The 25325-nt window shown below is 41.9% G+C and overlaps 1 long non-coding RNA gene across 1 annotated transcript; it reads right to left on the bottom strand.

Annotated features, from left to right (window-relative positions):
• Window positions 1–10270: 10270 nt before the first annotated feature.
• On the bottom strand, window positions 10271–25205 carry LOC141128709 (uncharacterized). Its single transcript, XR_012241726.1, has 2 exons — window positions 24732–25205; window positions 10271–10588 (listed from the first exon to the last, which is right to left on the bottom strand). It is a non-coding gene; the product is annotated as an uncharacterized lncRNA (long non-coding RNA).
• Between the last annotated feature and the right edge of the window lie 120 nt (window positions 25206–25325).

The raw sequence follows: 25325 nt of genomic DNA, 5'->3' as shown, positions 1-25325 counted from the left end.
TGAAAAAGCAGCTTCTGTCCCTGGGCATTTTGGTGTATACAAAATTCTGGACAACACCTCTCTCCAATCAACAGGCTAGTCCATTTGCTAACTTAGGCTTGGAGACTATTGGGGGGTCCCCTAGGACCTACATAGTATGTCACCAGCAAAAGCACAAAAAGCAGCGGCAGCAAAACTCGATCAGTACCGCCGAATAGAAAAGGAGGATATGGAGAAAGGTGGAACCACTGAGAAAGTTGGGGGGAGAGAACGAACTGCGGGCGACACCGACAAACTCCTTGAAGCAATTAACTTTTGTAGAACCTCCCTCACAGCACAAATAGAAGAAGTCAAGGTGGATATTTCCCTTATCAGACAGGACTTCCAAAAGCTCAGGGAGAGAGTGAAGGAGACTGAGACCAGACTGAGCGAGGTGGAGGATGCTATTCCACCCCTACAAACATCCTCAGACCGCGTACAAAGGCAAATACAACAACTCCTTATGAAGCAAGACGATATGGAGAATAGGCTGAGAAGATGCAATATACGCCTGATAGGCCTGCCGGAGGGGTCTGAGGGTAAGGACACTACTACATTTTTGGAACAACTCCTGATCACTACCTATGGGAGAGAGGCCTTCTCTCCTATGTTTGCGGTAGAACGGGCGCATCGTATGCCAGCAAGACCCCCCCCGCAGGGAGCTCCTCCTCGCACGTTTATAGCTAAACTCCTTAACTATAAGGACCGGGACACTGCATTAAGAATGGCGAGGGAGAAAGGCAATATCCCAGTTGGGAACGTTAAAGTAGCCATTTTCCCGGACTTCTCGGCAGAGGTGCAACGTCGTCGTCAAAGTTTTACGGAAGCCAAACGCAAGCTCCGGAATATGCAATATAAATACTCCATGCTCTTCCCGGCCCGTCTTAGGGTGGAGCATGAGGGCCGTGCAGTTTTCTTTGAGGATCCAGAGGAGGTGATTTCTTGGTTGGAACGACGAGCTAATCCTCAACAAGCTGATTGACCAAGTCCCAGTTGCGACTGAGAACTGTCCCTAACCAGTGCAAGTTCAAAGCACAAATCCTGGTTATTCACAGTACAAGAGTCAAATTACACCCCGGAGCTCCGGAGGGGAAAGAGTCCTACAGTTAACATGCATCGTGCAGCGAGACTTTACCCCACACAGTTCTGGGAAGCAATACCATGAACTTTGGAACCTTGTTCGAAACTTAGTGGTTGCAGTCGAACGGACACGGGAAGATCAGAAGACCATTCTGTATTTTTTGCACGTGATATGGCTGATATCACTGATTTCATTCAGTGTCCGGAGACTCAACCAATTGTTCTACACTCCATTGATCATTAAGAAGTTAAAATGTTTCCCAGCTTACAACCAGTTAAGGGTTCATGCCTGCACAAGTTTGGGTCGGTGTAGGGCAGGGAGGGGGGGGGGAGTTCAAATGTTTATGGTTCGGTTAAACCTTAGTGTGCATACTTATTATAGAAAACAGGTAACGTTACATGTGCCAGATTTATGGAAATGTACATACATGTCGGGTGTTGTGCTATCGGGGCAGCTATATCTGAAAGTTGGAAACTTGTATGCTTTATATGTAGAGAACAAATCGCTTTATATAAATGCTTTATTACTAACTAAGTTATGCCCATGACATCTTTGAAGTTTTTCACATGGAATGTGAGGGGCCTGCGCGATAAATTTAAGCGCGCGGCAGTCTTCACATTCCTGAAGAAACAACGTGCCGATATTATTGCATTAGTGGAAACACATATTGAGGGAAGTGTTCAGATGGCGCTTCGTAGGCCTTGGGTTGGGTGGGCGTATCATTCTACCCATACGTCCCACTCCAGGGGAGTTTCTGTATTAATAGCTAAATCGGTACATTTTGAGTTGTGTGAACTAACCACTGACCCGCAGGGCCGCTATGTCTTTATCCACGCTAAAGTATATGGAGAGCCTTTGCTTATAATGGCTTTCTATGTACCACCTCCATTTAATATTTCTATAGCCAAGGAGGGTATATCATTTATGACTCGTTATCCAAATATAGCAGCGGTCTGGATGGGAGATTTTAATGTCACTTTAAATCCGTCACTAGACAGGCTACAACCGACTTCAACAGCCCAAAATACACCCACTGAAACTAAATTCTTTAAACTTGTCTCTACCTTCCATTTAATGGATACATGGCGATACAAGTTCCCACAGGCTAGGTCATATTCATGCTTCTCGTCCTCTCATGGCACCATGTCCCGTATAGATTTTATACTTATTTCCCGCAGGCTGACTCCTAGGCTAACGGAGGTAATGTTCTGCCCTAGAGTACTCTCAGACCATAGTCCTTATTGGATCTCCTTAAGTATCCCAGTGGCAAAACCGCCACGAACATGGCGTTTAAACCCGTTTTGGCTATCTCTTCTACCAGAAGATGATGAGATTACGGATAAATGGAGAAGGTACTTTGTGGAAAATGACGAGTCAGCATCACCATCAGCAGTATGGGACTCCTTCAAGTTATTTGCTAGGCATACATTAATAACTGCTATTAATAAAGTTAAGACGGACTCCTCCGGTGCCCTCGGTAAGGCGCTGGAGGACTTGTCCTCTGCCGAAAGAGAGTATGCCAACACCCCGACACCTGCAAATGCAGATCAGCTTAAACTACAAACTAGAGTGGTTAACCAGATACAGTACCAGAAAGCTAGACAAAAAATGTTCTTTTCCAAACAGAAACTGTTTGAACATGGGGAGAGGGCAGGCAAGTTGCTGGCATGCTTGGTACATGGTGAGGATAGACCCCCGGTGGTTATCACATTACATGGTCCTGGTGGACAAAAAGTCACAGACCCGCCTACAGTAACCTCAATGTTTAGGGATTTCTTTGCTGACTTATATACAACGACAGCCCCCGTAGAGACCCAATCCATGTCTCTTTTCCTTGAAAAGGTGACTTTCCCACAATTAACAAAAGAACAGATAGAATTACTAGAAGCACCACTCACGATAGATGAAATATCAACTGCTATAGCTAGCTTTGCCAGGTCCAAATCTCCTGGTTCGGATGGACTCCCAATTGAGTTTTATTCCCAATTTAGTGAAATACTGACCCCTAAACTATTAAAATTATACAACTATCTTTTTGAAACCGGGACTCTACCCCCTTCTATGACTGAGGCCACAATAGTCCTTATCCCTAAATCAGGCAAAGATCTGGGACTCCCAGAATCTTATCGTCCAATATCACTCCTGCAGGTCGACATCAAAGTACTAGCCAAAGTACTATCTATCAGGCTCAATCAGGTAATATTGACATTAATACACGCTGATCAGGCTGGTTTCATGCCTGGACGCAACACTTCGTTTAACCTTCGGAAACTATATATTAACCTACAGGCTATACATGAGGAAATTGGTTCGCGGGTAGTTGTGACCTTGGACACAGCAAAAGCCTTTGACTCAGTAGAGTGGAGGTATCTCTGGAGATGCTTGGAGGGCTATGGATTTGGCCCAAAGTTTATTAAATGGGTCCAATTATTATATCAGGCACCTAGGGCCAGAGTGGTGGCCAACGGATGGTCGTCTCAGCTATTTGACCTCAGTAGAGGCACGAGACAGGGCTGCCCCTTGTCCCCACTGTTGTATGCCCTGGCGGCGGAACCCCTGACGATGTCCATCTGAGCAAATCCAGAGATCAGAGGACTTAAAATGGGCTCTCTGACAGAAAAAATTAGCATGTATGCAGATGACACGCTGTTATACCTGGCAGACTCGGGCCCATCATTGTGCAATGCACTCCACACGATAGAACAATTTGGAATATTTTCAGGGCTGAAAATTAACTGGGATAAATCCCAAATCCTACCAATTGATAGTTTCCCATCTCCAGAATCCCAAACCAGGCTCCCACTTCAGAGAGTAGATGTCATTAAATATCTAGGGATCCATATTACCAGATCCCCTGTAGACTATATATCCCTAAATATAGATCCTCTCATTTCCGTAGTTAAAAATAAAATACGGATCTGGTCTAAATTACCACTAGGAGTATGGGGTCGTATAAATTTAATCAAAATGATCCTACTGCCCAAAATACTTTATGTCCTATGGCACACTCCCGTTTACTTACCTTTGAAACACTTTAAATCTCTAGAGTCTCTCCTAAAGTCATTCGTGTGGGGTAATAACAGGCATAAATTGGCGTGGCAAGTTCTCAAAAATCCAACTGATCTAGGTGGCACTGCTCTACCCGATTTTAATCTATACTACATCGCTGCACAGCTGTCTCAGCTTTTTCATTTAGACAAAACTGACAGGGAGAGATTTCTCACGCTCCTATGTCCGAAGTGGGCGCAGTACACCAAAGACTCGATATACGCAATAGCAGCGGACTGGGGCGGGATAGAACTAGGCGAAAGAAGGCACACCATGCTATACCACTATAGGAAAATATGGAACTTAGCAGTTTCTAGGCTCGACATACCACAGTTTAATGACTACACGCCGCTGTGGCATAATAGAAATCTTCAGGAGTTTACCAAAATACATGACACATTCATATGGTCCATACAGGGAGTATTTTACCTACACCACATATTAAAAGATGGACAGCTAAAAACCTTCGACCTACTCAAAGAAGAATTCACAATCCAGGACCAGATGTTTTTCAGATTCTTACAAATCCGTCATGCGCTACAATCACAATTCCCCGGCCCCTGCCCAGGCCCTGCATCTAATGTTCTTATAGCCATAATTAAGGGCACAGACTCTCAAAAATTGATTTCAGCATTCTATAACTTACTATTAACCCCTGCAGCTACTAAAATAGCATATGACCTCAAGCCAAGATGGGAGAGAGAGGTGGGACAGATGGAGGACGAGGAGTGGGGAGAGGTACTGGAGGCCTGCAAAACTGTGTCTCCTAAACTCTCAGATAGATTGAAACAGCTCTATATTCTTCACAGGACATATCTAACACCCCTCAGAGTGGCAAGATATAAGTCCACACAAACCATCACATGTCAGATGTGTAAAGAAGAAACAGGCACTTTCTTTCATCTATTATGGACATGCCCTAAGATAAAAGGCTTCTGGGAACAAATTGTGGCTTTTTTACACGACATAATGGGTTCGCCTCTAGCTTTAGACCCTAAACAGTGTCTCCTGGGTATAGCTCCAGACACAATTGACAAATACACCAAAATTTTTTTACGCGAAAAAACACTCTTTGCTGCAAGAAAGACTATAGCTAGAAAATGGATGAGGCAGGAACCTCCTAACATAGTGGAATGGAAGGTGGAGATAAACAATACATTACCATATAAGAAATGCATATATATTAACAGAGGTTGCCCTGCCAAATACAACAAGATCTGGGACAGATGGCTTCAAGAATCTTCTACCTGTGTCTAATGTAACCATAGGATTACAGAGTGATTTAATAGATATAAATATGGATGGATGACCCATTCAAACCAAATATGTATACCTTGAACAATATTTCACGCCAGACATGTTTGTACTTAATGTCATCTTTATTCAGGTTATGACAATTGTTATATTGTTACTATGACAACATACTAACGTAACCATTTTATGTATGCACCAATTATCATTTAATAAAACCTTGTCTGATAAAAAAAAAAAAATAGAGTTGAAGAAAACGTATGCGACTGGACAGCTGCACGCACCGGAAAAAGGGCCAAGCACAAACCCAAAATAAACAGAAATAGAAGAGGGGGGGGGAGGTGCTGCGCTAGCCAGAACAGCGAGCTGCTGTTAATCTCTGTATGCAATCAATTAAGCTGTATGTTGATATCCCATAGTGAATAAAATCGCATAGTGAATAAAATCGCATAAGTTTGTGTACACACTGAGAGCTTTGTGAAATAATAAGGGATGTTGAGATCTTGTGTCAATAAAAGCAATGTGCAAAAACAACTTCATATAAATAATAGAAAGTGAGTATTTCAGAACATATTCAATTCATATGCATAACAATAAAAATTGCATCCTTAATATTAGTGCAAAAAACAACATATAAAGTGCCAGTGCTATGGTGACCTAAACATCTCTATTCAGTCAAATCAATCAAAAAATAAATGAATAATAAGATGATAAGTAGTATAATAAATAATATAATGTCCCAACAGTGGTGATCCTAAAATACTGTGCTTGATCTGAAGCTAGAACAATGAATAACATGCCAATAAGTGCAGCAGCTTAAAGTGCAATGTGTTAATGTCCTTTAAGGTGCACAAAAACAGTCTTAGTGCTCAAATAAACAGCAGTAGGGTGTCTGGGGTGCAATTCACTCTGTGTCCTCTTCGTGCATAACACACTAGTGTAGGTAGTGGCCCCTTACCTAGCGGTGCTAGGTCAACCGCAAAATAGTAGCTAAACCGCAGGGTCCTGAGCCAGCATCAGTCCCGTCCCTGTCTCCATGCTTGGCGGCGTTTGAGTGATCCTTATAACAGCTGGGTTCAGATAGCTATAGTCCTAGCTGGGGTCCTGGACCGGCGCGGGTCCTAACTCTGCCTCCACATCTCAAGTGTATGTAAAAAACAGGTATGAAGGACAAAAGTACTGGATAGTGAAGTAGGTTTTAACAGGGTGGCGCTTTATTTAGAAACATAAATAAATGTACTCACATTATACATTGTATAAACGAATCCATTCTCCTACGAGCAGCGAGTTCGTTGTGCCTCAAACAATGTGAAAAAGCCTATTCCGTCCCTACACGTGACGTCACCGATCACGTGACTTCTTCAGGGGATTGAAAGAGAAGTACAGGATATGAAAAAAACAAAAAATCATACTCACCTAGGTGGATGCAGCTTCAGTCCAATGCTGCATCTGTCCCCTGCCACCAATACACTGAGAACTGAGAGTTCAAAGACAGCTGATCGCTCAGTTCTTGGCCTTCAGTGAGCAGAGAGCTGGTGACTGTCAGTCACTGGCTTTCTCCTCTGCCCCCCCAGCGCTCACTGGAGCTGTGGCTGGGGCCGGAGCTGCTGGTTCAGGCTCTCAGCGGTGAGCCGAGAGGCTAAACCTGCTGCCAGTCAGGCATCTGGGTGGAACCCCACATTAAAGTGGGATCTCTCCAGAGTCTGGACTGGCTGAGTGCCGTCAGCTGGCAGCAGGCTTTAGTCCACTGTTGGCTAAATATGGGTCACAGGAGTGCAGAATGGAGTGCACTCCTGTGATCCCCAGGAGAATTAGGGCTAAAGGAACTTTGGCCCTACTTCTCCTTTAAGCGCATGCAGGGATCTAAATTAATTTTGCATGTTAGTTACCTGTAAAAGGTTCCCTTTTGTTGACATTCAAAAACCTGAGACTACTGCTGGGTACTGTCATCTTGTATGTGATGTCAGCAGCTCCAGCAGATTCAGCGCTGTCATTCAAGTGACACTATACAGCAGCCTTTCCTAACCTTTTTACTCTGGAGGGAACCTTGAAATAATTTTGAGGTCTCAGGGAACCCCTGCTAAAATAGCATGATCAGTAAACTGCTGAAAGCTTTAAACAAAAGAATTAAGAATTTGGCATGTCTAGTATATTCGACACCTAGAGAGATTATTTTACAATACTCACTTGCTCTACATGTCAATAATAATCATGAATATACAGTGAAGAGGAAAAAGTATTTGATCCCCTGCTGATTTTGTATGTTTGCCCACTGACAAAGAAATGATCTGTCTATAATTTTAATGGTAGGTTTATTTAAACAGTGAGAGACAGAATAACAACAAAAATTTTCAAAAAACCGCATTTCAAAAAAGTTACAAATTGATTTGCCTTTTTAAGAGTGAAATAAGTATTTGATCCCCTATCAATCAGCAAGATTTCTGGCTTCCAGGTGTCTTCTATACAGGTAACGAGCTGAGATTAGGAGCACTCCCTTTAAGAGAGTGTTCCTAATCTCAGCTTGTTACCTGTCAAAGGGACATTGGATGGGCCATGTACCTTCAAATCTTGGGTGAGAACCTCCTTCCCTCAGCCAGGGCATTGAAAATGGGTTGTGGATGGGTATTCCAGCATGACAATAACTCAAAACACACAGCCAAGGCAACAAAGAAGTGGCTCAAGAAGAAGCACATTAAGTTACTGGAGTGGCCCAACCAGTCTTCAGACCTTAATCCCATAGAAAATATGTGGAGGGAACTGAAGGTTCGAGTTACCAAAAGTCAGCCCCGAAACCTTAATGACTTGGAGAGGATCTGCAAAGAGGAGTGGGACAAAATCCCTCCTGAGATGTGTGCAAACCTGGTGGCCAACTACAAGAAACATCTTACCTCTATGATTGCCAAAAAAGGGTTTTGCCACCAAGTACTAAGTCATGTTTTGCGAAGGGGTCAAATACTTATTTCACTCATTAAGATGCAAATCAATTTATAACTTTTTTGAAATGCGTTTTTCTGGATATTTTTGTTGTTATTCTGTCTCTCACTGTTAAAATAAACCTACCATTAAAATTATAGACTGATCATTAATTTGTCAGTGGGCAAACGTACAAAATCAGCAGGAGATCAAATACTTTTTACCCTCACTGTAAATGAATAATAATGGGCAGAAAAGAAAACACACAGAGTGAAATTGTAGTATTCCACACACTAGTTAAAGGCCTATATTTAAGCTTAGTCATTTGGTCAATTGCCAGAGATCCCAGAGATAGCACTTTTTTCTATGATCCCTGAATCATTTAAATCCATTAAAAAGAGCTTATTCAGCTTCCTGCTGATGGCAGGCAGAGCATTAATTCTGAAACATTGGAAATCTCACATATTGCCAACTCTACAGGAGTGGGTAGCCAAGATGAATTACACTATGCGGATGGAGGAGTTAATTTCTACAGCAAAAAAATGGAATCCAAGTTTAGGAAAATGTGGACCCCTTGGGTGGAGTTTTTTGAATCTCCAGTATTCGTTTCCTATATGAGATAGCTAGTCACTGTCTCCCCCTTAGTTAAGCTAGCCATATTTTGTCCAGCCACCATGGTTAGAAAATCATTTAATTTTTTTTTTTGATGGCAGACTTATATAACCGTCCCTTCTGCTGAATGCTACTCTACTGTTGCTTTTTTTTCTTCCCTTTTTTTCCTCTTCTTTCTCTTTTTCCCTTTCTATTCTTTGATTTATCCTGACTTTTCTATGAAAAAGTTGGCATTGATAGTAAATTTTTCTTAAAGAGGAGTTCCCATTTTAAAAACAAAATTAAAAGTCAGCAGCTACAAATACTGCAGCTGCTGACTTTTAATAATCGGACACTTACCTGTCCCAGGGTCCAGCGATGCGGGGGATCGAAGGGACCCCCTAGCAACAGGCATTTAGAGGTGAGTAAAAATAAAACATTTTTCCAAATTTTTTTTTAATTCTTTTTAGGAACATGCTTTTTTTTTTTTCGGTGGAACACCACTTTAACTGCATATTACTATATATTTCGAATGTTATAGATGCTGTATGGCAGGAGAGTATGATGAAGCTTACCATATAGATGGCTATAGTACTGTCATTTAGTGTTGTTATTCTTATTACAATGCTATTTCTTTCTTTCTTGTAATAAAGATATATTAAAGACGCTATACAAGTTAAAGGTATAACAGTTAGCCCTTATATTAGTTGTTAGCGGAGAAATGCCCCTTTTATATTGGTGAAGTTAGCTGGTGGGAAAAAGCACCCCCACCCCTGCACTGGTGATCAGTATAAAAGTAACCGTAAATTGAACGTCACTGGGAAATTGCACCGTTAGTTACATAAGGGGTCCTTGTAGGATGAAGATCATTCTGTCATTGTTTACTGCTCAAGGAACTCCTTGCAAAGCTTGCAAGAACTTTTGCAAACTGCTCTAGTATTCCCCTTCGCTCCTACTGCAACAGCTGTATAAAAGGTTATGTAGAAATTTAAAGAGGGGGTGGACTTGCTGGGTCAGCACAGAGAGTAATAACACACTACTAAATAAAGAGAGGGCTATGACGTGCAAGAAGGGAGGGGATCGTGCTAGAGAACTGACTCTTCCTAGAATAGTCAAATTTTTTTTAGCAAGCTCAGACACATAAGTGAATAAAAATTATTCATGAAAAGGAAAAACGCTGCATGCAAGCATTTGAATTACTTGATTTGTCTGTGCTTTTAGCTGCAAATCTTTTTCAAGCTGGTGACAGGTTTTTTTTGTTTAATGTCTGTGCAAGCTGAGTGTTAAATACCAAATTTATCTTGATCTTTTGCTAGTAATGAAGTTTACAGTCACTGTCTGGTAATTTTGAAATTAAACAACACACAATTTGGTTTAACACATTTTATTTAGCAAAATATCCAAAGAGCCATGGAAGATATGGAAAAATATATATTGAAAGGTTTGTTATCAGTTATCTGGAGTCTTCATGCTTTCTGCTCATTGGTATAAAGGGTGCTTGGTAAGATTCAAAGCTCTCTTGGTACTGAATGAGATGACATTTCTTAATCTTCATCATCGTGGCACCATATTTTATTTCTTTAAGATGAAATGACAGAATGAACACATTAGGATGGTGAGAAACATGATTGTGGTCCCCGAAGCTCCATTATGAGGAGATGTTGTGTTCTGCGGCGCTTTGGTGACCTGCCAGAAGACAAAACATAAGGCTTAAAACAAAATCTTGTAAGCATCCACTTAACTGAGAGCCACTTACAAGCAGTTCCATTACTGGTGCCTATTATAAACTACTTGCCCCCCCCCCCCACCCATTGCAAGTCAATCCCAACACAAACGAAAGCAGGTGAAAATCAAATCCAATCCATTTAAAAAGTAGGCCATTTTCCCTAAATATTCCAGAAACCATGCTTTACTTTACTTCTAATGCCCATGTATACATACTCTGGGGACCCATTAGTACCTATCCTTTTCGGAACCCCGGATGCACTAAGGCAATGGACCTACACCGCACATGCACTGCAGCACATCACAGCACGTGGTAATGTATTACCCTGTGTTGTGGTGCACTGCATTAGATAAAAATGCTTCATGTTTTCTTGTGTCCGTTCAGCTGCGATGTATGTACAGCACTAAACTGGTGAAGTGTAACTGGGCCCTGAAGCCTATGTACGAAAAAGAATTGGTAAATGTGAACTATTGATTGTGGTATACTGTAGAAATGCTGGAAATATGTATTAAAGTGGATTCTTCTTGGGGGGCTTGGCTTGATGGGGAAGAGAGCAGACGTGTAGAAGCACAGCTCCGGCTACCGAACCGAATCCTGCAGCCATCCTAGGTCCATTTTCCTCCTTACCGGCACCAAAATACTCCCCACAGCTGTGGGAATACTTCAAGCTGGAGCACATGGTGAAATACAGGCCACCCGCGCCGCCATCCGCGGTGGGACAGCTAGCCCGGTTCAGATGGCAAGATGGCTCCAGAACACAGGCAGAGCAGCGTGACATGGTGTAGCCGTCCATCACAACTTCACACAGACATCCTGCAGCCTCGGTGAGTGATTCTGCCCCTGTCTTGTTTGATACCCAGCCAGATCCACTACAGGCACAGGACTCCCTTCTGAATAGTACGGACAGCTCAGGCCCCGGTTCCGCCTCCACAGAACCTACACTTGCCACCACAATGCTAGCTATACAGGATTGTAAGGCCTCCCTCACTACACAAATTGCATCCATCCGCATGGATTTCTCTTTACTGAAACAAGATGTGCAAAATGTAAGGGACAGAACGGGCATTACAGAGGAACACACCAAATATTAAGCTGCGCTATAAATTGATTTAGAATTCCCTACCAAAACCTTTGCAAGTTATGGGTATATAGTTGTGCATATATGAAATATCATTCACTAACACCAGTGATAAGTGCACAAACAAAAAGTGAAAATTTATACCAAAAATTAAAGGAAAAAATATTAAATGTGGTGAAAATTATATAAAGTAATAAAGTCCGCTCAAAATAGACAACATGAAAAGTCCACTATTATAGACAGTCCTCCGGGGGGTGACTTATGGTTCTCCTGTGATCTGTGACATGCAATTCCAACACTGGAGGTGATAAGTGTAGGGGTACAATACAGAAAAGTGCCTCCACCACGAGAAATGCTGCCGCTTACCAGCTCCCTAGATCTCTTTTTACGGAGACCCAACGTGCCTTAGGCTTCTAACCCAGCCTCGGGTATTATGGTGGCTGTCAGCGCTAAGAGGATTCCCCACGGACTCAGTGTAAGATGTCATCTCGTATGGCAAACAATCGTTCATATGCCGTAAAAAAATATAAAGCTTCCATAGTGTATTATGTTTTTAAAAAGTTTATTAAATTAAAAATTCTTGCACTTACAGTTATGCAGATGGTATTCAGCGATGGATATATAAAATCAAAGACACGAGCCTGCCGGCTCTCGTAAGCTGCCCATAACTTCCGGGTTCAGCGCATTATGTGCTGACGTCATCACATACTGCGCTGAACCCGGAAGTTACTATCTGCATAACTGTAAGAATTTTTAATTTAATAAACTTTTTAAAAACATAATACACTATGGAAGCGTTATATTTTTTTATACATACATACATAATGCGCTGAACCCGGAAGTTACGGGCAGCTTACGAGAGCCGGCAGGCTCGTGTCTTTGATTTTATATATCCATCGCTGAATACCATCTGCATAACTGTAAGTGCAAGAATTTTTAATTTGATAAACTTTTTAAAAACATAATACACTATAGAAGCTTTATATTTTTTTACGGCATATGAACGATTGTTTGCCATACGAGATGACATCTTACACTGAGTCCGTGGGGAATCCTCTTAGCGCTGACAGCCACCATAATACCCGAGGCTGGGTTAGAAGCCTAAGGCACATTGGGTCTCCGTAAAAAGAGATCTAGGGAGCTGGTAAGCGGCAGCATTTCTCGTGGTGGAGGCACTTTTCTGTATTGTACCCCTACACTTATCACCTCCAGTGTTGGAATTGCATTTCACCGATCATAGAAGAACCATAAGTCAACCCCCGGAGGACTGTCTATAATAGTGGACTTTTCATGTTGTCTATTTTGAGCGGACTTTATTACTTTAAATAATTTTCACCACATTTAATATTTTTTCCTTTAATTTTTGGTATAAATTTTCACTTTTTGTTTGTGCACTTATCACTGGTGTTAGTGAATGATATTTCATATATGCACAACTGTATACCCATAACTTGCAAAGGTTTTGGTAGGGAATTCTAAATCAATTTATAGCTCAGTTTAATATTTGGTGTGTTGTTTTGAATGCGTGTGTCTTGCATTTATTAGTTGCAGCTAGTTCACAGTTTCTAAGTTGAATCTTATATAGTATTTTTGTTGGGATAGCGCAGTATAAACATTTTTGGAGTTATTACAGAGGAACATATCAGCACCCTGGAAGATGCAGTGCACCCCTTATCTGTTAATGTGAGAGATCAAACGGGTGAACTGGCGGCCCTCCGCGCAAAAATAGACGATTTGGAAAATCGTTCGCGTAGGAACAATCTCCGCTTTGTGGGGTTCCCGGAGCGTGAAGAACGCTCCCACCCAGGAAATTCCTGTATACCTGGCTGAGGGAAATTTTTTTGGACAGATGCACCCTCCTTCTCCTATGTTATTGAACGTGCACATCGCACTCCCCTGCGTCCCCCTCCTTCTGGAGCTCTCCCATGCTCCATAATTGCATGGATCCTTAACTTTCAAGACAAAGTTCCCATTTTGCATCTTGCATGAGAGAAAGACCCATTGAAGTATAATGGAAACACCATCTCAGTTTACCCAGACTTTTCAGCTGATGTTCAGCGACAACGCATTTCCTTTGCAGCGGTAAAAAATTGCCTACGCACAGGACTCCCATACACCATGCTTTTTCCCGCCAAACTGCGCATTATGCATGATGGCAAGGCTCTCTTTTACACCGACCCTAAAGAAGCCACGGCTTGGCTGAATGACCGGTATGGTAATGTACCACAACGCAGAGCAGTTTAAACACAAGTCACTGAGCTCCCTGCATATCTTCATTTGTTGCCGACTGGCAGTTTCACCACTCACTATGTCTATGGGAAAAAAAGGGGGCCAATACACCATGTCACCCACAGTTGCTCTTTAATCCTGAGGAAAAATGAAACCCCCTTTCCTACTGGTTCCAGAAATAGAACCTTAATGTTTACAACCTGTTCAAGTTGAACCAGTTCAGATCAAAACCCTTTCATTTACTGAGACCAAATCCATTTTGATGAAGATGTTACTAAGTTATCATATCCTTCTTGTATCCCCTCAACAGCAAGTGTTGACTATCCTGAAGCCTGACCGCTTCAATGCTGAGGCATTTTCTTCTCATCTCCTGTTTTGTGGTTCAGGAGCCACGCCAGACACCACAAACCCCCACATCAGTTAGTGGCGAGGCCACGGAACAGTTCTCTTTTCACTTAAGTGAAGGGGTTTTTTTCTTCCATATTCAGGGATCCAAGGCTTGCTATGTTTGGGATGGCCGAGTGGGGGGGGGGTACAGGGTTTTTCAGGAACTTCCAATTTTTTTTGGCTGACCTTATTTTTGGCCAGGTTTTTGAACATTTTCTGTTTTTGCACTTTGGTTTTTCATATGTATTTGTGCTGCTCTAACTTGAATTGTGCCTTATGCCTATTATTGTATGTCTCTGGTTGTGTATACCCTGAACGGCATGGCATGCAATGGTGTGCCTGTGCCACTAGCCCTCTGGGTATATACTTTATACTGATTACTGTGCCATGGCTAGACCACTAAAAATAATTTCCTGGAACTGAACTCGCCTCAGAAGCGCTTCCTAGTGTTCTCACTCCTTAAAAAGCAACGTCCCCACATTATTTGTCTCCAGGAAACACATTTGGTTGATTCTAAAACAAGGTCCCTCAAGTGGCCCTGGCTGGTTCAATCTTTTCATGCTACTCATACGGCTTACTCCAGAGGGGTCTCAGTTTTGCTGGCTAGATCTCTACGTGCAGAGGTTGTGCAGATAAAAACAGACCCAGAAGGTAGATATGTAGTCCTCATGATCCAGATTTCCTCAGTAACTATTACCTTGGTAACAGTCTATGTACCCCCCCCATTCTCCGCAGATGTGTTGGTAAAACTATCTCTTATGCTATTGTCTAGGCCTCCAGGCGCACTGTTATATGTAGGTGACTTTAATGCAGTAATGAGCCCAGCCATGGACCGTCTGGGGGGCGGGGGCAGATCCTATCACTCCTTCACTGACTGGGCCCAGGTACATGGACTTACCGAGATATGGAGGTGGAAACATCCGGATGAGTGCCAATTTTCTTGCCATTCGGACTCTTTCCACACCATGTCACGGATAGATCTGGCATTTGGCACACGGGACACTCTCCTGGTGGTATCTTCCATAACTTACTTACCTAGGGGAGTGTCGGACCATGCTCCTCTGGCGGTGGATCTCCTTCTCCTCCCAGGAAACAAGTGTGTGGTGCCTGAACTCATACTGGTTGGAGGATGAGATAGTACAGGGAGAATGTGGAAAGAGTATAGTGAACTACTGGACCGAAAATACTGGTACAGTGGATTCGCTTACTGAATGGGAGGCCTTCAAGTCCACGTTATGGGGTACATTTATGTCTATCACTGGCCTTCTACGTAAAAATGCCCAACAACATACTGTGGAACTAGAGGCTGAAATGACATCCTCAGAAACTACCTATACCTCTGATCCCAGTTTAACTAACAGAGACACTTGATCTACTGATGAAGGCCAATGTGATGCCGACACACGTTTAGAGGGGAGGAGCCGAATCTGTGAAGCATCGTGAGTGTAGATTTGTGGTGAATGAAGTGATGATTTGAGACATGCTGTTTTAAAGTTTTTATCTTGTAAGTGGATTTGTTTTGGGGGCTTTTAATAAACATGCAAACAGAGTACACTATGGCACTTGTGTTTGTTGTTTCATGTCTATAACCTACGGAAGTAATAGAGTGATTGAACACTTATGAGAAATTGAAGGAAGGTTTGTCTGACGGCAATACAAACGCTGATCACCCACACAGAGGAGCAGTCTGGAGACTGTAGCATTACCATTGGAGAGTGAAAGTTGATCTATTGTGGTGGACATGAGGAGTGATTTGTCTATGCTTTTACATTCATCTTTGAGGTGAGCAGGCACTTTAGCTGGTGGAGGTGTGCACTGGATATTGGTCCTTTTGAGGACGAACATACACAGCGGTGATTGCTTTGGAAGCGTTGACACAGGGTAACTGATTTTTTCTAATATTTTGACATTTTCATTTTTTAATTTAAAATATTTTTTTGATCATGAAATGTTTAATATAAATTTTGTATGCACATTACTTAATGAGAGACAGCGCTGCACTATTTAGAAAACAATATTGAATTTGGTGTGGTGTATCACTGTAAGTGTTCAGCAGCTGTGCAGTCACATATATTGGTGATTTCACACATTCACCCTGTTATAGGAGGAAGTAATTTATTTTGGCGCTGATTGCTTTTTTCACAATCCCATAACTATACCTTAGTTAGAGAAAGTACTGCAACACCCTGATCCCACTAAACTCATCTCCACATACTACGCTACCCTCATGACTGATAGCAACCCCAGATTCCGAATAGCCCAAACAAAATGGACCCTTATGGACTCTACACTTACTGAAGAAGACTGGACAGAATTTAGCGAAACATACAAAACGTCGGTGATATCATCTAGGGACCGCATCATTAATGTTAAAATTTTTCATCTCTCCCACCTAACCCCTGCTAGGTTACATAAACTGGGACTAACACCCACAGCAGAATGCTTTAGGGGCTGTAGCCAAGCGGCAGATTTTTTACATTGTTTCTGGACTTGCTCAATAGTCCAGCAATTCTGGACAGAAGTGGGGACTTTCATCTCATCAGCAATAGGCCTCCCAAATATTCTGCACCCCAAGAATTGCCTGCTGGGAATTTTTGGGGATCTCCACATTTTAGCCCATGCCAAAAGGTTCCTTCGTATCCTTCACTTTTATGCGAGGAAAACCTGAAAAATCCCTGAAATCTCTGTGGCTACAATTGATCGATGATGCGATACCCCTATATAAACTTACATTCAAGGTTTGGAAAAAAAACTAAACCTTTTACAAAATCTGGAATAAATGGCTGGCCAGCCGTTAACCCTTCCACGAGACAAATAGCCAGATAGGTAATGGCCCCACCCGAGGAAGTATACAAAAACGGGGCACACACTCACCTGATGGTCATACAATCAAAGAATTATATACTGTACTTTCATGGTAATTCATATTAGTGAATACAGGAGACCCGATAAATGAAAACTGTTTATTATGCACTTCAGTGTACATATGTAATATTATAATGCTGTGAATCGCTAAAGTTTCTACTTTTTGTATGTGTATGTTGACACAAAAGTTTAATAAAAATATCTTTAAAAAAAAAAAAAATGGATTCTTCTCAGGATCCTGAAGTATACTTCCTGCTTTTCTGCACAGTATTAAAAAGTCACTATTAGGCCTAATAAATGGTTACAGGGATTGGGCTTCCTCGGTTTACTGACAGCCCACTACTTTCCAGCTTTGGCTAGAGCAGGAAGGCTAATCTGTGTAAAACTCTGATCATCTGATTGACCCCTCACCAGTGGCATCGCTAGGGGGTGGCTTTTGGGCTATAGCCCCGAATCTGGGGCCCATAGCCCCAAGTCTCTGCAGGGGTCCCCAAGGGTAGAGGAGCCTCTCTGGGGACCCTGATGCAAGGGGGAACCTCTTTGGGGACCCTGATGCAAGGGGGAGGCTCTCTGATGTAAGAAGGGGCTCTCTGGGGACCCTGATGTAAGTGGGGGGTTCTCTGGGGATATATACACACACGTATATTACATGTGTATGCCCACCCAAGTGTATGACTTTCTTTAATACGCTGCTATGGGCTCTAGCCCCAGATCTTTTGTAGACCTAGCAACGCCCCTGCCCCTCACTGCACAAAAATCCTCACTGATCCGCTGTTCTCTTTCTCTGAAAAAGGTCATTTTAAAGGAATTCAACTCAGCTAGAGGACTGTTCATCCCTATTGGAACAACCCAGCTCCAGGCTTAGAACAGGTATAGCGAACTGTAGCTGTATAGCACCAAAAACTCAAAGTAGTGCCAAACACTCCATCAGACTTGGAAGTTCTGTGTTTATACTGACTGACCCTAGCTGATTCTTTTTGATAATTATTGCTAAAAGTGGTAAACTCTTAAAAATAAACTTTTAACTTTGGTAACTGCACATTACTTGACAGTTAGAATATGAATGTCAGGTCTAGGTAGGATATATCTAAATTCAATCAAACCAGACAATAAATACAAAAATATTTGCAAAAATAGATCTGGCTGACCATACATTTTATTCTGACAACTCTAAAGGGCTAATTCACATTGGTGAGCTGTGAGGTAGTAGATTACAAAATTCACCAGTGTTCATGCTAAGCTAAAAAACAAATGGTACCGCATCCCTAATAACATAATAGATGCTGCAAGATTTGGATGGGATTTTTTTGGCACCAAAAACCAACAATCGAATAAAATCAATTAATTTTATTAATACAAAAGTAATTAAAAACACCACATATAACACTGGCCTAAATCAGACCACAGTCCATGGCAATGCATAAATCAGACCACAGTCCATGGCAATGCACAATCGTTTTTTAAAAAACATGGGGTCCCAATGCGTTTCAACTCAAAGGAGTCTTCTTCAGCGTACAAACAACATACTGTAGTATCAAAAAATGGTTGGAAAACCAAAAAAGATGTCCTAATTGCCACACATTGGTCCACATCAGCAATCAGAGTTTTTTTTGTTGTTATATGTATAGAAATGTGGGGTTTTATTGTTTTAACGGTAATACACCCAGCTGGTCTATAAAAATGTAACATCATCAAGTACTTATAAGTCAAAATATGCTAAAGATGCTCAAAACTTATCCATGGCAAATGGTAAGAAAGATAGCTGGGTAAAAACCCCCAATTTAAGACCCAGTTTGTGGTCAAAACAACATGCCTCAAGAGTCCAGCGACCAACATGGTGGATGATCAGTACCGCAGTGGATGGTAGTGGATTGCCCTGCGCTGCGCTGAAAAGAAGTATTGCGTGCATTATTTTTTTTGAGCGCGCACCACCGCAGTGCAATGGTCTGGACTGGGCACAAAGGAGAAGGCCGTATTGCAATGGGGCCACACTGGAGAAGGCCACCCAATGCAGTCCCACTGCACTTGGTGTGAATGGGCCCTCACAAATACCCGATGGATTTGTGTGAACTAATCTTATTTTTAACGAATACCAAGGATTACAATAGGCATTGCACAGTGTTCTTTTGAGCCCCGATAATATACTAAGTACATATATGTAAAAATGACTGTTTCACTAAGCCTATGAAATTCAGTAATGTACATAAGGGTGGGATGGCATATTTTATATACCAGAGCTGTTTTGTATCCCTAGTCCAATACTTCTTAAAATATGCATAGGTCTCCGAAGACAGTCGATCGTATATTCTTTTCACTTTCAAGCTCAGCTCAGTGAACCTTAAAAGTTAAGAGAAAGGAAGTTATGCCGCGTACACACGGTCGGACTTTTCGTCTACAAAAGTCCAACGGACGCTGACGGACTAAAGCTGGCTGGTAATCCGATCGTGTGTGGGCTTCTCCGGACTTTCAACTGACTTTTTTAGCCTCAAATCCGACGGACTTTAGATTTGAAACATGCTTCAAATCTTTACGTCGTAAGTACGACGGACCCGAAATCCGCTCGTCTGTGTGCTAGTCCGACGGACAAAAACCCATGCTAGGGCAGCTATTGGCTACTGGCTATGAACTTCCTTATTTTAGTCCGGTGTACGTCATCACGTACGAATCCGTCGGACTTTTGTGTGGTCGTGTGTAGGCAAGTCCGTTCGTAAGAAAGTCTGCCGCAAGTCCGCCGAAGGTACGTCGGAAGTCTGTCGGACAGGCTGTCGGACTTTTGTAGACGAAAAGTCCGACCGTGTGTACGCGGCATTAGAAGCTGGTGGCAGCTTATTGGGGAAGAGGTGAGGCCAACCGTCAATTTTGACACCTGGTAATTGCCAGCAACAGCAACGGGCAAAAGAGGTAGAAGAACTGATTGTAGGAAAGGCTCCCTCAAAGCTTTGACAAAATGTTTTAGGGTGTATCTCCTATGTTTAGGGTCTCTAACTGGTAAAAGGAAGAGATAAGAAAAAGACAGCCAAATTAAAGCATAAAGCTGGCCACACATGATACTGTTTTTTAACAGTTTAACCTCATATTATATGGTTTTGTTAAATCTAAAGGAAAATTGTGCAAGAAAATTGTATAATATTTGACCAGACTAATGTTGCCTCCTGTGGGATCAAGGGGAATTTTTCCCCCCACTGGATCAATTGTGGGCATAGGATTAGGTGTATATGAAGGTTTTCTATGTATTTTTTGTATTGGTTGAATTAGACTGACTTTTTTTCAACCTAAGTATGTAACTTCTGCTAACACTATTTAACAGTTACAGCAGTGGCGGCCAGTCTATTAGGGGCGCCTGAGCGCCGCCCCCTCTATCCACGGCCACCACTCCCATGCTCTATTCACAGCCGCCACCCCCTATTCATGCATCCAGCCCCTTTCAGGACGCCGGGCGCAGCAGCGGGGCAGTTTTTTTGAAGCACCTGATTAGAGCCAGAGGCTTTAATAGGCTTCACAATAGGGTGGGCTCATGGCGCAGAGTATTGCGCTACGAGCCCACCCAACAGCTAATGAATATTCGCTACTAAAACACTGATCCTCAATCCGGCCAATCAGAAGTAGATCTGAGTTTTCCGATTGGCCAAAAAGAGAAGAGTCCCAATTGGCCGCCGAGGAGGAGGGAGGAAACGGAAGCCACCACAATGCCCGTGAAGAGCAGGGGAAGGGAAAGCCGCCGCCGCTGCCATCACCGAGCAAGAGAAGCCGCCAGTGAAGCTCAGGAGAAGCGCTGCCCACCATAGATGGGGTAAGTGCAGCAGACCTGACACAGGAACAGGAAAAAAGTTTAACCATATTATTAAAAGCTGACCATTATAAGCATGCAACCCTGTCAGTGTTATATGGTTTATTCCAGCTCACATCACTGCCACTTTGGCCAGACAGCTTGGCCTGTTAAAGGAAGTAAAAAATGTTGATCTAATGAAAAAATCAACAGGTAATAAAACTACAGTGGGGATGGAAAGTATTCAGACCTCCTTAACCACTAGCTGCCCACCCACTGTCATATGACTGCGGGACGAGGCAGCTCTCGTTCTGGGTGGACATCATATGACGTGATCGCCCTCCCGGGCCACTAGGGGGCTGCCACGTCGCTCGGGACCCAATGCGCGTGCCCGGCGGCCGCGATGTCCGCCGGGCACCCGCGATTGCCAGGTAACAGAGCAGGACTGTGGATCTCTGTGTGTAAACACAGAGATCCACCTCCTGTCAGAGGAGAGGAGACCAATGGTGTGTCCCTTGTACATAGGGACACCGATCGGTCACCTCCCCAGTCAGTCCCCCCCCACAGTTAGAATCACCTCCCTAGGACACACATTTAACCCCTCGATCACCCCCTAGTGTTAATCCCTTCCCTGCCAGTCACATTTACACAGTAATCAATGCATTTTTATAGCACGGATCGCTGTATAAATGTGAATGGTCCCAAAAATGTGTCAAAAGTGTCCGATATGTCCGCCGCAATATCGCAGTCACATTAAAAATCGCAGATCGCCGCCATTACTAGTAAAAAAAAAATAAAAATGCTATAAATCTATCCCCTATTTTGTAGGCGCTATAACTTTTGCGCAAACCAATCAATACACGCTTATTGCGATTTTTTTTACCAAACATATGTAGAAGAATACATATCGGCCTAAACTGAGAAAATAATTTGTTTTAAAAAAAAAAAAAAATTGGATATTTATTATAGCAAAAAGTAAAAAATATTGTGTTTTTTCAAACTTGTCCCTATTCTTTTGTTTATAGCGCAATAAATAAAAACCGCAGAGGTAATCAAATACCACCAAAAGAAAGCTCTATTTGTGGGGAAAAAATGATAAAAATTTCATTAGGGTGCAGTGTTGCTTGACCGCGCAATTGTCATTCAAAGTGTGACAGCGCTGAAAACTAAAAAATGGCTTGGGCAGGAAGGGGGTGAAAGTGCCCAGTATTGAGGTGGTTAAATTTTTCACTCTTTGTTATATTGCAGCCATTTGCTAAAATCATTTAAGTTCATTTTTTTCCTCATTAATGTACACACAGCACCCCATATTGACAGAAAAACACAGAATTGTTGACATTTTTGCAGATTTATTAAAAATGAAAAACTGAAATATCACATGGTCCTACGTATTCAGACCCTTTGCTGTGACACTCATATATTTAACTCAGGTGCTGTCCATTTCTTCTGATCATCCTTGAAATGGTTCTACACCTTTATTTGAGTCCAGCTGTGTTTGATTATACTGATTGGACTTGATTAGGAAAGCCACACACCTGTCTATATAAGACCTTACAGCTCACAGTGCATGTCAGAGCAAATGAGGATCATGAGGTCAAATGAACTGCCTGAGGAGCTCAGGGACAGAATTGTGGCAAGGCACAGATCTGGCCAAGGTTACAAAAAAATTTTTGCTGCACTTAAGGTTCCTAAGAGCACAGTGGCCTCCATAATCCTTAAATGGAAGACGTTTGGGACAACCAGAACCCTTCCTAGTGCTGGCCGTCCGGCCAAACTGAGCTATCGGGGGAGAAGAGCCTTGGTGAGAGAGGTGAAGAAGAACCCAAAGGTCACTGTGGCTGAGCTCCAGAGATGCAGTCGGGAGATGGGAGAAAGTTGTAGAAAGTCAACCATCACTGCAGCCCTCCACCAGTCGGGGCTTTATGGCAGAGTGGCCCGACGGAAGCCTCTCCTCAGTGCAAGACACATGAAAGCCCACATGGAGTTTGCTAAAAAACACCTGAAGGACTCCAAGATGGTGAGAAATAAGATTCTCTGGTCTGATGAGACCAAGATAGAACTTTTTGGCCTTAATTCTAAGCGGTATGTGTGGAGAAAACCAGGCACTGCTCATCACCTGTCCAATACAGTCTAAACAGTGAAGCATGGTGGTGGCAGCATACTGTGGGGGTGTTTTTCAGCTGCAGGGACAGGACGACTGGTTGCAATCAAGGGAAAGATGAATGCGGCCAAGTACAAGGATATCCTGGACAAAAACCTTCTCCAGAGTGCTCAGGACCTCAGACTGGGCCAAAGGTTTACCTTCCAACAAGACAATGACCCTAAGCACACAGCTAAAATAACGAAGGAGTGGCTTAACAACAACTCAGTGACTGTTCTTGAATGGCTGAGCCAGAGCCCCGACTTAAACCCAATTGAGCCTCTCTGGAGAGACCTAAAAATGGCTGTCCACCAACGTTTACCATCCAACCTGACAAAACTGAGGAGGATCTGCAAGGAGGAATGGCAGAGGATCCCCAAATCCAGGTGTGAAAAACTTGTTGCAACTTTCCCAAAAAGTCTCATGGCTGTATTAGATCAAAAGGGTGCTTCTACTAAATACTGAGCAAAGGGTCTGAATACTTAGGACCATGTGATATTTCAGTTTTTCTTTTTTAATAAATCTGCAAAAATGTCAACAATTCTGTGTATTTCTGTCAATATGGGGTGCTGTGTGTATATTAATGAGGAAAAAAATGAACTTAAATGATTTTAGCAAATGGCTGCAATATAACAAAGAGTGAAAAATTTAAGGGGGTCTGAATACTTTCCGTCCCCACTGTATGTTACGGGTGAAAAACAAAAACCTGCTATGTTCATGCTACCGACTAATCGAAACATGTATATTTTTTGGCCAGTGTTCGACTTTAATCATTTTTCTAGGAATTATTTCTAGGAAACAATCAACTTTGTACTGACTTTGGAATAATTAAATATTTATTGAATCACATGTCACATGGATTTCTCTGATTCCTGCTACTGTGAAGCTGATTTAATAATTAATTCATCTTCACAAACTTATTATAATATCAAGAAAAAAAATCCAACTAGATCAGCTTGAGTGGTATTTATTTTGTATTGCCTTGATTTGCATTATCTTGCCTGTAAATGTTGGGCACGATAGATTTTTAAAAATGTTTGCTTGTTTATACATGCTAGTTATGTCACCATTCATCATCATCTGCATGGCCACTGCACAAGGACCAATCAAATGTTTAGTATATGGCTAAAATCACATAATGCATCATGGAAGCATTTACACTTCCTTTACCGTTTTCAACATATATCAAGCCATGAAAACTACTATCAAGATACTGTATAACAAACATATTCAAACATATAAAAGCAACAGAGTGACAAATAAAGTGCAATGTAATCACAGTGCAAGGCATTAACACTTGCCATAAGTATGAATATAGTCTACAAAATAATCAATATAACTTTAAATAACAAAACATGGTTTCCATATAAAAATGAATTTTAAAATATTTGTTATAAATATTCAATATTGCCTATCAATAAAACATTACTTAGTTTTCTATACTTTGTCTCAGTGTGCTCTTATGATGAACTCAGTGTACATGAAGCTACCCCATAAATCATGGTCAGGCAAAGTACAATTGTAACTATTTTTAATGGTAGTGCTCAATACTAGATATACAGTATAGAAACAGAGAATGCTGTCTATTTCCTGGATATTGTTTGGTAAATGCCAATATTTTATATTGAAGATACTTACACCAGATTCTTCTCCAAGGACCATGGCCATAAGAGAAAACAGAAGAGCACATATTACAAGGTACCGTTGCATGTTGTATTAGATATCTTCACAAAAATCTTCTTAGCAAAAAGGCTCTTCTCCTGTACAGAAGCCACCAAAAGGTATGCTTTTTTATATCGGAGATTCAACTAGGCACTTCTGTACTTTTTTGCTGAACAGACCTTGAAAGGTAAGATTTTTGTTCTTTTAGTAACTTGGATAGTGATGAGAATCTGGTTGAGACCTGCTGCTGAGTAAAACTGAAGGTTTTTTACAACCCAGCCCCCAAAATTGCTCATAACCCACATCCCCTACAGATAATAGGCAGAAAACCACAAAAACAGGATACACATCCTTTATTTAGTTTTTTCGGTACAGTATATAAGTACTCATATTATTGACAAAGTCAAAGTAGCATTTGAAAAATACCTAAAACAGCTTTAGTACAAAAATAATAGATGTGCTGCTCTATGACATCTAGTTTTACAACTTTCTAATAATTAATTAATAAATGTGTACTAAAAAAACAATGTAGATAATAAAAGTATGTTGTAAGAGTGTTCCTTTTGTAAA

This window comes from Aquarana catesbeiana, linkage group LG02, assembly GCF_042186555.1.
Source record: "Aquarana catesbeiana isolate 2022-GZ linkage group LG02, ASM4218655v1, whole genome shotgun sequence".
Classification (NCBI taxonomy): Eukaryota; Metazoa; Chordata; class Amphibia; order Anura; family Ranidae; genus Aquarana; species Aquarana catesbeiana.
Note: the sequence above shows the minus strand (reverse complement) of the source record. Positions and strands in the feature narration are given on the sequence as shown.